This window comes from Amia ocellicauda, chromosome 18 (genome assembly GCF_036373705.1).
Source record: "Amia ocellicauda isolate fAmiCal2 chromosome 18, fAmiCal2.hap1, whole genome shotgun sequence".
NCBI classification, from domain to species: domain Eukaryota; kingdom Metazoa; phylum Chordata; class Actinopteri; order Amiiformes; family Amiidae; genus Amia; species Amia ocellicauda.
Genome location: NC_089867.1, coordinates 10,747,620 through 10,761,667, shown reverse-complemented (window position 1 = coordinate 10,761,667; position 14,048 = coordinate 10,747,620). Strand labels below are relative to the sequence as shown.

Sequence of the window (14,048 nt, the reverse complement as noted above, 5' to 3'; positions counted from 1 at the left end):
GAAAACAACTGGTAACACACTACGCCGTGAAGGACTGAAATCCTGCAGCGCCTGCAAGGTCCCCCTGCTCAAGAAAGCACATGTACAGGCCCGTCAGAAGTTTGCCAATGAACATTTGAATGATTCAGAGGAGAACTGGGTGAAAGTGTTGTGGTCAGATGAGACCAAAATCGAGCTCTTTGGCATCAACTCAACTTGCTGTGTTTGGAAGAGGAGGAATGACCCCAAGAACACCATCCCCACCGTCAAACATGGAGGTGGAAACATTATGCTTTGGGGGTGTTTTTCTGCTAAGGGGACAGGACAACTGCACCGCATCAAAGGGACGATGGACGGGGCCATGTACCGTCAAATCTTGGGTGAGAACCTCCTTCCCTCAGCCAGGGCATTGAAAATGGGTCGTGGATGGGTATTCCAGCATGACAATGACCCAAAACACACAGCCAAGGCAACAAAGGAGTGGCTCAAGAAGAAGCACATTAAGGTCCTGGAGTGGCCTAGCCAGTCTCCAGACCTTAATCCCATAGAAAATCTGTGGAGGGAGCTGAAGGTTCGAGTTGCCAAACGTCAGCCTCGAAACCTTAATGACTTGTTGAGGATCTGCAAAGAGGAGTGGGACAAAATCCCTCCTGAGATGTGTGCAAACCTGGTGGCCAACTACAAGAAACGTCTGACCTCTGTGATTGCCAACAAGGGTTTTGCCACCAAGTACTAAGTCGAAGGGGTCAAATACTTATTTCCCTCATTAACATGCAACTCAATTTATAACTTTTTTTGAAATGCGTTTTTCTGGATTTTGTTGTTGTTATTCTGTCTCTCACTGTTAAAATACACCTACCATTAAAATGACTGATCATTTCTTTGTCAGTGGGCAAACGTACAAAATCAGCAGGGGATCAAATACTTTTTTCCCCTCACTGTATCTTCCATTTAAAATTCATATTCCTCCTGCTTTTGTAGGCTTTTTTCTTAAATTGGCAGAGGGGGCTGCGGTGAGATCTCTTAAACTCAGCTGCTGCTCTCTTCCTGTAATTATGCCAACTTTCTACAGACCACCTGTAGGCAGCTTGTGGACCACAGCTTGAGAACTTTGGCCCTAAAGCACAGTATGTAGTAATGTTTAAAACAACAGCATAAACATACTTTACTAAGGAAACACAGAATTGTTTTAAATTATATTGTGCTATATATACATAATGTTCTATATCTGATTGAGCAACCCACATCCAGAACAGAACTTGCAACACACTTGGATAATTGCATCCATTGGATAACTCTGTGACCCCAAGATATTTTATTGTGTGAAGCAGGATTTTACTTGAGTTAGAAGGTATTGCTGCATTTATACATGTTATTCAGTTTTCAATTTCAGTCATGTATTTCTAATGCTTGTTGATTTATTAGTTATAAATTCACATTCATATGTGTGATGCGTAGCTCTTGTGTGCTGCAGCAGTTTTGTTCTCATTTCATCAGAGCTCTCAAATTTAACTGAACGAATTTCCTTAATAAGAATCTTGGCTTCCCTTGTCAATGAGATCTTGGTCTCTACGGGTACCTGACTACATAATAATAAAGTATAGAAAACTGTAAAGACTTTAGGGCCACTACACTCACAGTCTTCAGACATGGTGTAAAACTAAATTCTCACAGTTTGGTTAGTTAGATTAAGTCATTAGACATCATGGTCCCAGTGGTACAGTTTGAGACCCTGGGTTTATGCGCTGAACGAGTTTTGTTTCTATAATTTGATATTTGAGTCAACTCATGAAGTCGATCTGTGTCAAAGAGAGAGATTCAATTATGTTATTGGTGGTCTCTTGAGAAATAAGAACAGAACAATTCATCTAATTGGAAATGGACTTTGAAAACAGGGGCATTTTTCTAATTTCCTTCATTACCTATAGGAATGTAATTTTTTAAGATGTAATTGCCTAACTGTTCATAAAGTGTAAAAAATAAAAGTTTAATATGTTTTTGTGGCGACTTCGAGTAGTGTGAAAGAGGAGTAGTAAATGCCTTCTCATCAAAATGTCATCTAGACACAACAGGATCCATTGTTCTTGTACCGTATTTTGTTTTTGCAATAGATTTATTATTCTCAAACGGAAAGAAAAACAGCTCTGAAATCTTATGCCTTTCAGTCTCCTTGTTGAGAGGGAGGTATGTCCTCGTCTCAATGGGTTCTGATAATGGCAGCCAGAATTAGATCAGTCAAGGTCCCATTGTGCTTTTGGAATGAAGAGAACAATCGCATGGAACGTTTGGGAGAAATGCTGAGGATGCAGATTTAGTGAAGAGAGGCAAAGGAAGTTTCTCGCTCGCGTTACCTTTAGCAGAGGAGTTTTGTACCGGTCATTTAACAGAGGACTGGGGGACAGGCTGCTGCAGCTCAAGTACAGCAGCCTCCGGGGTGCTGAGCCAGCTTGTTGGTGAGCTGTGGGAGTAGTTACAAAAATGTGTTGTTCAGAATCATGGCCCTTTATTTCTCTATTGTATTAGGCACGGTAAAGTATATCCTACTGCTCGCTATTCAAAACCTGCTTACATCATTGCTAGGGATATTAAAGGCCTGGTCTGTAAACAAAGCAGTGAGAGTACAAATCTGATGTTTTTATATGCATATCAATTGGAATGGCACCATAATGCACTGTTAAATGTCTTTAAAATGTAATTATTGACTTCACATTGAGTTCAATGTATTATTCGGAAGGAAATAATTAATTGATGTATAATGAATATTTTAGTGAACAAGTCCCACAGTGAACTTGGGTGCTACACATGTATTTGTGCGTTAACTACAATACATAGTCCTCTAATGTAATTGTACCGCTTTTTTCATTGCTGCAAATGTGAGCTAATTCAAAGTGGTTTACCACCTGGCAAAAATAACATCAGTATTGTCACTTATCCTACATACCAGTTTCCTTTTCAAACTCTGCGTCACGTGTTTTATCTTTTGAAATAGTTTGACGAAACAATGCAACACCCTCTTCACATGATGTCTAAGCTGCAGATATGCAAGAGTTCTCATCCCTTAAAGCTGAATAAAGGCCAGTCATTTTAATGACGTTAATGAAGTTGCTGTCAGCTTCCGTGTTTCATTCCTCTATTGTTCTACATAGTCGGTTGTACCTCATTTCCTACAAATTATTGGCTAAGCTTGTGCTCTTCTGCTGGCCTGGGGCAGCCAGGTTCTCCAATATGTCCTAGGGGTCTTTAATATTATTTTGCTGACTGGCAGCTTTGTCCTTCGTATGTGCCTAAAGATTACTGCAGTTTAAAAGTGCAGGATTTAATGCACTTGACCCCCTGCAGTCAGGCTTTTCACAGATGGGTGGTCATGCTGACCTCAATACATACATTCTTTGGTCTCACATTTGAGGTACTCCTAATGAAAGCTTGCTTCCAAGAAAGGAAGTTGTGGTCAGGTGAGTAGGATAACTGATCTCCCACTGAAATAAACTTGAGAACAGAACACAACAGCCAAACTTATTGAAGCTGAATAACAAAAGCTTCACAAAATTCATACTTGGTTTATACTAAATTGGTGCTGTGGCTGAAAACAGTAAATGCAACATTTGTTTTTTACCCATTAAGGGAATTCTCCCTTTACCCAGCAAAGAAAAGGCCTCTTCAAATGAATTTAAAATGCTGGCATTATATTATTATTATTATTATTATTAATTTCTTAGCAGATGCCCTTGTCCAGGACAACTTACAAAATATAAGAGCAATACAAAGTTATAGTTTGCACACTGATGATTTTGTTAAAAGCTTGGCCATCAACATTAGCAAATCATGCGCACCGCTTCTATTTCAGTAATACCTTTCTCTTGGCCTCCATTACCCAGTACAGTTGTGTAACATTTATTCCAAACAATATATACTTAATGTGTTGTTACTTTGGATTTGGCAGACTTGCTGATGGTAGGTTTGCTTATTTATTGCTTATTTAGTTTTTCTAAACAATTTTCATCCATGGCAAAAATTACTGTTCTGCCTGTGAGCACTACTTACCAGACCTCTGTTTGTTCATGCTTCATTCACGTGACACCAGGAAACAAGATATATTCAGCAGGCACTCTTTTATGAGTACTTCCTTGTGGGTTTTAGTTTTTTTTTTTTAAATAAGCACACAGTCCTTAGCTTGTGTGGTGCTGTTTAGATATTTTTGGATTCAGATTACCACTACCCTAGACACTGAAGATCTGTTTAATGGAATTAATCGAGTGTTGAAACTCAGAATTCAAGTATGGGACTTAAAAATGTGGTGAGCCTGATTTAATCTGAGTTTCTATACACCTTTAAAACAATAACTGTATCATCTCAGTGATTTGACGTGACTTATGAATATGGCATTTATTGAACGTAGTGATTCTAAAGATTCAGACAAGGGCATCTGCTCCAACACCACACAGAGTGCACTGCTGTGACAGGACTGTCCTGTTATAGAGGCATGTCAACACACACTTAAATCATACTGTGTATCAGTTTCAAGAAGACAACAAGATGATGCCAATAAAAGAACAGTTTGTATCTTTCCTTTTCATGGTGATGGTGTAATTTAAACTGACATATTTACACGGATTTCATGATATGAAACTCCCAAGAATATGATAGCTTTGTACTTCTATATGCACTATTCAAAATATATTTATATTTATATTTATATGCCTTGACTAATGACAGTCATCATATCAGTTGTTAACATGTTAACTGTGACAGTTTTAAATTACTCCAAATTCATGATTCATTTCTTAGCAGATGCCCTTATCCAGGATGATATACAGATTACACAAGAATAATTTCAAAGCATTACAAAGTGGAGTAATACAAAATACAATAAGCATACATCTTAGTACAACGAGCTAACAACAAGTGCAGACATATTAGAGTTAATTCCTAAGTAGGCCTATGTGCTAATGGGATAGGTGGGCATGGAAGAGGTTTCAGTAAAATGATAGAGGTTCTAAGGATACACGAGTAAGCAGGAGCATAAGGAAAAGTGAAAGTGAGCAGCCCAGAATATCAGTCAGCTGTAATACAGGTACAGCCTGAACAGATGTGTCTTAAATGTGTTTTACAGTCCCTCACAATTTAATTGGATTGATTATTTGTATTTGATAATACATGGGAATCACCAGACAGATAATTATGTTCACCGCCCCCATTTCCATCTGTGTGTATTACAAAATAAATTATAATTTACATGCCAGATTTAAAGCAGCAAGCTACTACTCTGTGGGTTCTATGAGGCAATCATGTTTAAGAGAAAAAGGGAAAATAATACAATATAGATGAATTCTCTTGTAACTTTCAATGGATCAAATGCCTTATTTAACATCTTCCTCAAACAGTGCTGTGATCTTGCAGTTGCTGTGCATGGCTGCCTTCTGAATACTCTTGCAGACTTACTTATGATAATGCAGTTGCTTCCTCTGCCTGAGAAATGTAATGTGTGTGAGCGGGAGAAATGTACTGCCCATTCCACAAAGACACGTAAGCCTAACCCTTCTTTGTTTGTTTTAGATGGTCCTTCTTATCATTTACTGGTGAGCAAACAGTCTTGCCTAATCGTTTTCAGATATCGTATTGTTTATGGTGCAGTCTGTTTTAGTTTTATCATAAAAAGTAAATCAAGTGGTTCACGTTAAAATAAATAAAATTGCTCTATATGCTTTGGGGGTGTTTTTCTGCTAAGGGGACAGGACAACTGCACCGCATCAAAGGGACGATGGACGGGGCCATGTACCGTCAAATCTTGGGTGAGAACCTCCTTCCCTCAGCCAGGGCATTGAAAATGGGTCGTGGATGGGTATTCCAGCATGACAATGACCCAAAACACACAGCCAAGGCAACAAAGGAGTGGCTCAAGAAGAAGCACATTAAGGTCCTGGAGTGGCCTAGCCCGTCTCCAGACCTTAATCCCATAGAAAATCTGTGGAGGGAGCTGAAGGTTCGAGTTGCCAAACGTCAGCCTCGAAACCTTAATGACTTGTTGAGGATCTGCAAAGAGGAGTGGGACAAAATCCCTCCTGAGATGTGTGCAAACCTGGTGGCCAACTACAAGAAACGTCTGACCTCTGTGATTGCCAACAAGGGTTTTGCCACCAAGTACTAAGTCGAAGGGGTCAAATACTTATTTCCCTCATTAACATGCAACTCAATTTATAACTTTTTTTGAAATGCGTTTTTCTGGATTTTGTTGTTGTTATTCTGTCTCTCACTGTTAAAATACACCTACCATTAAAATGACTGATCATTTCTTTGTCAGTGGGCAAACGTACAAAATCAGCAGGGGATCAAATACTTTTTTCCCCTCACTGTATCTTCCATTTAAAATTCATATTCCTCCTGCTTTTGTAGGCTTTCTTCTTAAATTGGCAGAGGGGGCTGCGGTGAGATCTCTTAAACTCAGCTGCTGCTCTCTTCCTGTAATTATGCCAACTTTCTACAGACCACCTGTAGGCAGCTTGTGGACCACAGCTTGAGAACTTTGGCCCTAAAGCACAGTATGTAGTAATGTTTAAAACAACAGCATAAACATACTTTACTAAGGAAACACAGAATTGTTTTAAATTATATTGTGCTATATATACATAATGTTCTATATCTGATTGAGCAACCCACATCCAGAACAGAACTTGCAACACACTTGGATAATTGCATCCATTGGATAACTCTGTGACCCCAAGATATTTTATTGTGTGAAGCAGGATTTTACTTGAGTTAGAAGGTATTGCTGCATTTATACATGTTATTCAGTTTTCAATTTCAGTCATGTATTTCTAATGCTTGTTGATTTATTAGTTATAAATTCACATTCATATGTGTGATGCGTAGCTCTTGTGTGCTGCAGCAGTTTTGTTCTCATTTCATCAGAGCTCTCAAATTTAACTGAACGAATTTCCTTAATAAGAATCTTGGCTTCCCTTGTCAATGAGATCTTGGTCTCTACGGGTACCTGACTACATAATAATAAAGTATAGAAAACTGTAAAGACTTTAGGGCCACTACACTCACAGTCTTCAGACATGGTGTAAAACTAAATTCTCACAGTTTGGTTAGTTAGATTAAGTCATTAGACATCATGGTCCCAGTGGTACAGTTTGAGACCCTGGGTTTATGCGCTGAACGAGTTTTGTTTCTATAATTTGATATTTGAGTCAACTCATGAAGTCGATCTGTGTCAAAGAGAGAGATTCAATTATGTTATTGGTGGTCTCTTGAGAAATAAGAACAGAACAATTCATCTAATTGGAAATGGACTTTGAAAACAGGGGCATTTTTCTAATTTCCTTCATTACCTATAGGAATGTAATTTTTTAAGATGTAATTGCCTAACTGTTCATAAAGTGTAAAAAATAAAAGTTTAATATGTTTTTGTGGCGACTTCGAGTAGTGTGAAAGAGGAGTAGTAAATGCCTTCTCATCAAAATGTCATCTAGACACAACAGGATCCATTGTTCTTGTACCGTATTTTGTTTTTGCAATAGATTTATTATTCTCAAACGGAAAGAAAAACAGCTCTGAAATCTTATGCCTTTCAGTCTCCTTGTTGAGAGGGAGGTATGTCCTCGTCTCAATGGGTTCTGATAATGGCAGCCAGAATTAGATCAGTCAAGGTCCCATTGTGCTTTTGGAATGAAGAGAACAATCGCATGGAACGTTTGGGAGAAATGCTGAGGATGCAGATTTAGTGAAGAGAGGCAAAGGAAGTTTCTCGCTCGCGTTACCTTTAGCAGAGGAGTTTTGTACCGGTCATTTAACAGAGGACTGGGGGACAGGCTGCTGCAGCTCAAGTACAGCAGCCTCCGGGGTGCTGAGCCAGCTTGTTGGTGAGCTGTGGGAGTAGTTACAAAAATGTGTTGTTCAGAATCATGGCCCTTTATTTCTCTATTGTATTAGGCACGGTAAAGTATATCCTACTGCTCGCTATTCAAAACCTGCTTACATCATTGCTAGGGATATTAAAGGCCTGGTCTGTAAACAAAGCAGTGAGAGTACAAATCTGATGTTTTTATATGCATATCAATTGGAATGGCAACATAATGCACTGTTAAATGTCTTTAAAATGTAATTATTGACTTCACATTGAGTTCAATGTATTATTCGGAAGGAAATAATTAATTGATGTATAATGAATATTTTAGTGAACAAGTCCCACAGTGAACTTGGGTGCTACACATGTATTTGTGCGTTAACTACAATACATAGTCCTCTAATTGTTGCAGATTTGTATAAACCATATTAGAAATGTATTTTCCAAGAAGTAAAGCCATCCATTCACTTGTGTACAGAACGATTTACAAGTTGCCATAGATAGGACAGTACAGGTGAGAGGCAGCCATCTTGTTGTGTTCCTAGTTTCAGACAGTTTCCCGATTTTGTTTTAACTGCCTTAATTGAAGTTAATCTTCTCTGTAGTTTGCCTTAATTTCAAGTCAGCTGGTGAAAGTAAATGGGTTGAAGGAAAGGTGATTTAGTCAAGGACTAGCAGGATTTCAGTGAAGTGAGTTGTGTCAGGTGGATCCAGTTGGTGCCAGTTATTCCAGGGTCACACTAACACAATTTTAAGCCTGATTTGAGTCCGATTTGGCCCTCACGACAGATCAGCACTGATCGTCATGACAAACAGCCTGGTCGGGGTGCGTCCCCGCCACCGATGGTCGTGTAGTGAGAGACGGGCTGCAATGCGATCGCTTGCCCTCCGATACGATCATAAGCTTCTCGGAGCTGCTACGATTTTATTAAGCGTTTAATATTTACAATTCGATTGGCGCCGATCGTGGAGAGTGACGTGATCAGCAGCCAATGAGAGCTGAGCTGACCGATGAAGAGAAAAGAAACCGGAAAAATAAACATGACGGTAGAATAAGATTTTCATACGTATTTATTAAAATACTTCAAATACCAATGGTTGTTTCAGGTCACGTTATTTTAAAATACTATACGTTTTTTTTTGTTTGTCCGAACAGACGAACACAAACGACAACAGCGGCTTGTGGTCACATTCTTTCTGCAGTTTTGCACACCTCTGATCCCATTGGTGGAGCAGCGCAGATCTGCACTACACAGACGTGACCTGTACATGTCCACGTCCGTGTTTGTTGACCTTTTCGCTGTGGGGATCACGCGTGTTTCTGTGAGATTTGGAGGCTATGACGCAGATCGCCACAACAAGGATTTCAGATCAGTCGTGTAGTGTGTGTTCTCCTGTACTTAAGCGCTCGGGTGTGTGCGCTCCTTCACGACGCAAAAGACATAAATTCTGTGCAATATAATCGTTAAGTGTGAGCTGCCCACTGTTCACAAAATCGGGTTGGATTGTAGAAATCGTGCAATCGTGTACTTAAAACTGCTGTTGAGAAACCGCTGTTTCGGTGACAAAATAAGTCAAGTGGTAGAAGCATGTGGCCACTACAGTGTCATGTTTGCAGAATGATTGCCTTCCTGGTTGAACTCATCCAAGAAGATTTCATTTGTGAGCATTGTAAGCATGTTGAAATCCTAGAGATCAAGGTCTGTGATTTTGAGGCTCAGCTTGTTGATCTGCACTGTATTAGTGATATGGAAGAATCAATCAGCCCATTAGAGAGATGGTGTGCACGCCAAAACGGGTGCGGACTTATTTTTGGGGGGCTCTGAGAGAAAATACAAGGGGCGGCTGACGGTGGTTTTGTTGGACTGTTTGACCACGCTGTTACTTCATAACCATATTATTTTTAGGGGGGCTGAGATAAAATAAAAAGTGTCTAGTGATGCCACTGGTGTGCTGGTTCCAACTGCTGGACACCGAGTTGGACGGTGACAGCTCCGAGGCTGATGGGAGGGCAGTTGATCACCAGAGCACCATCGTGCCCACTCCCCCCCAGAAGAGGGAGGTAGTTATAGTAGGAGACTCGATTCTTAGAGGTGTAGATCACACAGTGTGTTCTAGTGATAAGGAGACCCGCATGGTATCTTGCCTGCCTGGTGCTTAGGTTGCAGATCTCCCTAAACTAGTAGACGGGCTACTGGCCAAAGCTGGTGGGGAATCCATCATCATGGGCCACATTGGAACCAATGACATAGGAAAAGGAAGGGCAGAGGTTCTGCAAGACAAATTTAAAGAGTTAGGAAAGAAACTAAAGAGCAGAACCTCCACAGTACTTTTCTAAACCCATGTTGACTATCTCCAAGAATATGGTTATCTGTCTAATCATTTTGTCCAACATATTACAAGTAATGCCGTCTCCGTCTGCCCCCCCGCTCCCGCTCTCACAGGAGAAAATACTAAAACCGTCAGGAATTATTTTACCTGGGGCCCCTACATACTCTAGAATCGCCACTGGATGAGACTGTGGGGACTTGATTCAAGTCTTCAAAATGATGAAAGGCATCGACCACATCAAATCAGAGGAGCTTTTCCAGATCAGCAGGGACACACGCACCCGGGAATACAAATGAAAATTGGGCTTCAAGGCATTCAAGATGGAAAACGCTTCTTCACACAAAGAGTTGTCACAATCTGGAACAAACTCCCCAGCGATGTGGTTGAAGCTGAAAATTTGGGAACATTTAAAAACAGACTGGATAGTATCCTTGGATCACTTCGTTATTAATGGACACCAAACAAGCATGACTGGTCGAATGGCCTCCTCTCATTTGTAAACTTTATGTTCTTATGTAATGTGCTGCATATAGTAATGCACTCTGTGATAAGCCCTTACTGTTAGAAAGAGGACCTTGGACACCAAATTGATATCTGGTTAATGTATCCCCAGGCTGGAAGGCTCTTTTAGACATGATTAATGCTTAATTCACGATATACATAAGCACTTCCAATTCTAGTTTGTATAAGACTGACTGCACAATCTCCACACGTTTAAAACTACTTTTCTCATTGTATGGAAAACCAGTCCTAGCATGGTCTTTTCAGAAGGGGTAAAGGAAGTTATCTACACTGTGTGGCAGGTGAGCTGGGAAACAGTTCCCTTGGAAGATGCTGGGAAGGTATTTTTTAAATGCCCTCTCCGTGGAAGATGGAATAATTCAGTTTTAAGAGACTTTCCAACAGTCGTGTGGTGGAGGCTTATTTATCATATTAGATAAATAGTTTTCTAAGGGGGAAAATGTGAATGAAATTGAAATTGAGCAGGGAAAAAAAATAATGTTCAGAAATTATAAAGTGAAGAATAATGCTATGATGAACAGTGTAATGGATATTCAGGCAGTTGTTTTTTTTTTTTTTTTGGTTGCAGTTTTTACACATTTAAGGAGTAATGTGTTACTTGTAGCATTGCCAGGCATCAGTGGACCAGAGCCAGGGCATCACTCACTGGTGTGTCTGAAGAGAGGCATTGCTGCTTGAGAAATGGGGGGGAATTGACTGTCCTGACTGAACGTTTGATCCTTCTCACCACATGCTGTCCTTGCTTTGTTTGTCTGTAAAAACAGTACATTTCTCTTTGAATCTAGTTCAGATATTAAAATCTGCTATAGACTTAGGTGAAATGGGAAGTAGGGCTATATGAAATCTGTTTTTATTATTTTGAATTTTCGGATTTATTTTTTCCTGATTTCGGATTTTTCAGATTTTAAAAAGTGGGTGGGGGGGTGGATAAGTTGTTTTTACTTTTGTACTTTTTCGACGTTCAAGCACCCATTTTTATTAATATTACTGAGGGGAACCCTGAAACATTAAGATATGACATTATGAGCAGATGGAACTCATTTACACACAGAACCTGATTTTAAATGCCCCATTAAAAGCCTGAAACTCTCGTATTTTGTAAGACTAACTATATATCAATAAACTGTTATAATACTATTCGAATAGGCTATATATATATATATTACACACACAGCTCTGGAAAAAGAGACCACTGCAAAATGATCAGTTTCTCTAGTTTTACTATTTATATGTATGTGTTTGGGTAAAATTAACATTTTTGTTTTATTCTATAAACTACTGACAACATTTCTCCCAAATTCCAAATAAAAATATAAATGGAATGGAATGGCTGCCATGCATGTAGAGATGCTGATTTAAGAAAAATGTGCAGTGGTGAGAAGTTGATGTTCGATTACAAAGCAGTAGAGGCAAGGCAACTTGCATTTAAATTGGTGACAGCATAAAACGATCAATAAACTCTGTAAAGCTTTACCTCTCATCAGGTTTTAACACTCGATGCATCTCTGCAAATAGGTGATTTTTGTCTGCTCCAAGCTAGCAATTTATCACACAGCAAGTAGGCTATGTAGGACCTCAAACTGTGAAAGAAGCAAACTGAGTAAAACCCTCATGTTCTGGACGTGGAGAACTTCAGTAATGACAGTGTGGAGACATTGTTCATGCATTAAACTTGAAGAGACTGTAGTATATGCATGTAGTTAATTTGCAGGCAAAACTCATTATGAACTGATTCTGAGAGATAAATTACTCTACCTGCTCATGAGGATTTGTTGAACTTTATCAATGCCTTCTGACACGCATGAATGTTTGTGCAATAATCATCTGGGACTGGAACCTTTCATTTTTACTCACAGCTATTAATCAACATCTCGTATTTGAGAGCCCTGTATTTTCTTTACAATTTGCATAACATCTCTAAAGTGAGACCTTGGCATTGTACAAAACCTCGGAGCAGAACAACAGTTATTTGGATTGTGTGGGATGCCTCATTCAAACAGATCGTGTGTATTTATCTGTGAAGTGGCTTTGCCATTATAAGATCATTCAGTGAGAATTTGCACATTGAATTCTGATGTCATTTATAGCTCTCACTGAAAGGTGTTTATGGTGTTTGGGGATTGTCTTGAATGTCTCCCATGGTCACTGCATACCTCCAGCTCTCTCCAAGGTGGCCTTTTTGGGCTGCATTTGTTCCATTTTCATAAGGGCAAAGGCTTCATTTAAATGTGTTTTGCATTGGTCTTGTCCTGTATATCGTAACTACCTTGTTGACTACACCCAGAACAGGAGCTTTATCCAGGTTTATGTACATGTCAGACCTGATTATCCAAATCCATCATGGATAAGGCTTTGCACTTAAGTAAATGCTTTGTTTTTGTCTTCAAACAAGGAAAACTAAATATTAGAGTGGAGAGCCTGTTGCAGTGGATGTTTTGAAGATTGTAACCAAATGCATGTTCACCCTACACCCTTTGCAGGAAACACTGCATGATTAAAAACACAGGTATTTATCGCCATCAAACTGTACCTATCAAATCTATGAAATCAGTGAATATGTTGTTGGATGTCAGTGTTTAGTCTGATCGTGTTCTCGCTACTTGTGTGTTTCAAGGAAGAGGAAAAGAACACAGTAACATTTCTAGCTGCATGCAGTAGATTTTGGGCAGTTTTTTACTATTGTTATTCAAAGAACTGGTTGATCTGACTGTCCTTTGTACTTGTTGCTCTCTAAGCTCAGGGAGTGTCTGCTCAGCTAAAGGCTGATGAGGAACAGAATATACACTACTCATGTTTTGCACCACTATTGTGGTCATTAGGGATTACTTGTTCAACAGGAGGACACTTTTATATGGCACAGATTTACAATATTATGATTTTTATACTGCCCAAAATATAACTAGAAACATTACAGTATATTTTTAACAGACATCATCAGAAAAATACCATACATGTTGCTTGGATATATTTATTTTATTGTAAAATGTTTCCTTTTATTGAATGCAGGATTAGATTAATTATAAGATACATTTATCCAAGGTGACATACATAGTTTAACAAACATTAACATATGTCCTGTGTACAATTTAACAGAATAACATTATTTAAAACATCTTCAACACATTAAAGTGAATACAATCAAGATATGAAGGAATAAGATAATGGCTTTGGCCTCTTTTATTTCTATTCTAATTGAATTGTTGTATTTTGTCATTATTCAGTAATTTAGAAAATGCTTTATACTGTCCTGCTGTGCTTACCATAGTAATAGAGAGTGTGACAGGAGGGAGTTTGACATGCTGCAGCCTACAATTAATGTGATATGCAGCTCTTTTGTGCATTTCAGCATTTTTCTCTTTCTGAAATGGCA

General features: G+C 39.1%; 1 protein-coding gene across 3 annotated transcripts in view; it reads left to right on the top strand.

Moving 5' to 3' along the window:
• atp2c1 (ATPase secretory pathway Ca2+ transporting 1) overlaps positions 1-14,048 on the top strand; it is a 41,337-nt gene that overhangs the window by 4,162 nt on the left and 23,127 nt on the right. The window contains exon 2 of one of the 3 annotated variants that reach the window (XM_066691373.1): positions 13,071-13,184. The exons of the other annotated variants lie outside the window; for them this stretch is intronic. The gene's annotated coding sequence lies outside the window, so the exon portion shown is untranslated. The remainder of the gene's footprint in view (positions 1-13,070; positions 13,185-14,048) is intronic. 3 annotated transcript variants of the gene reach the window in all.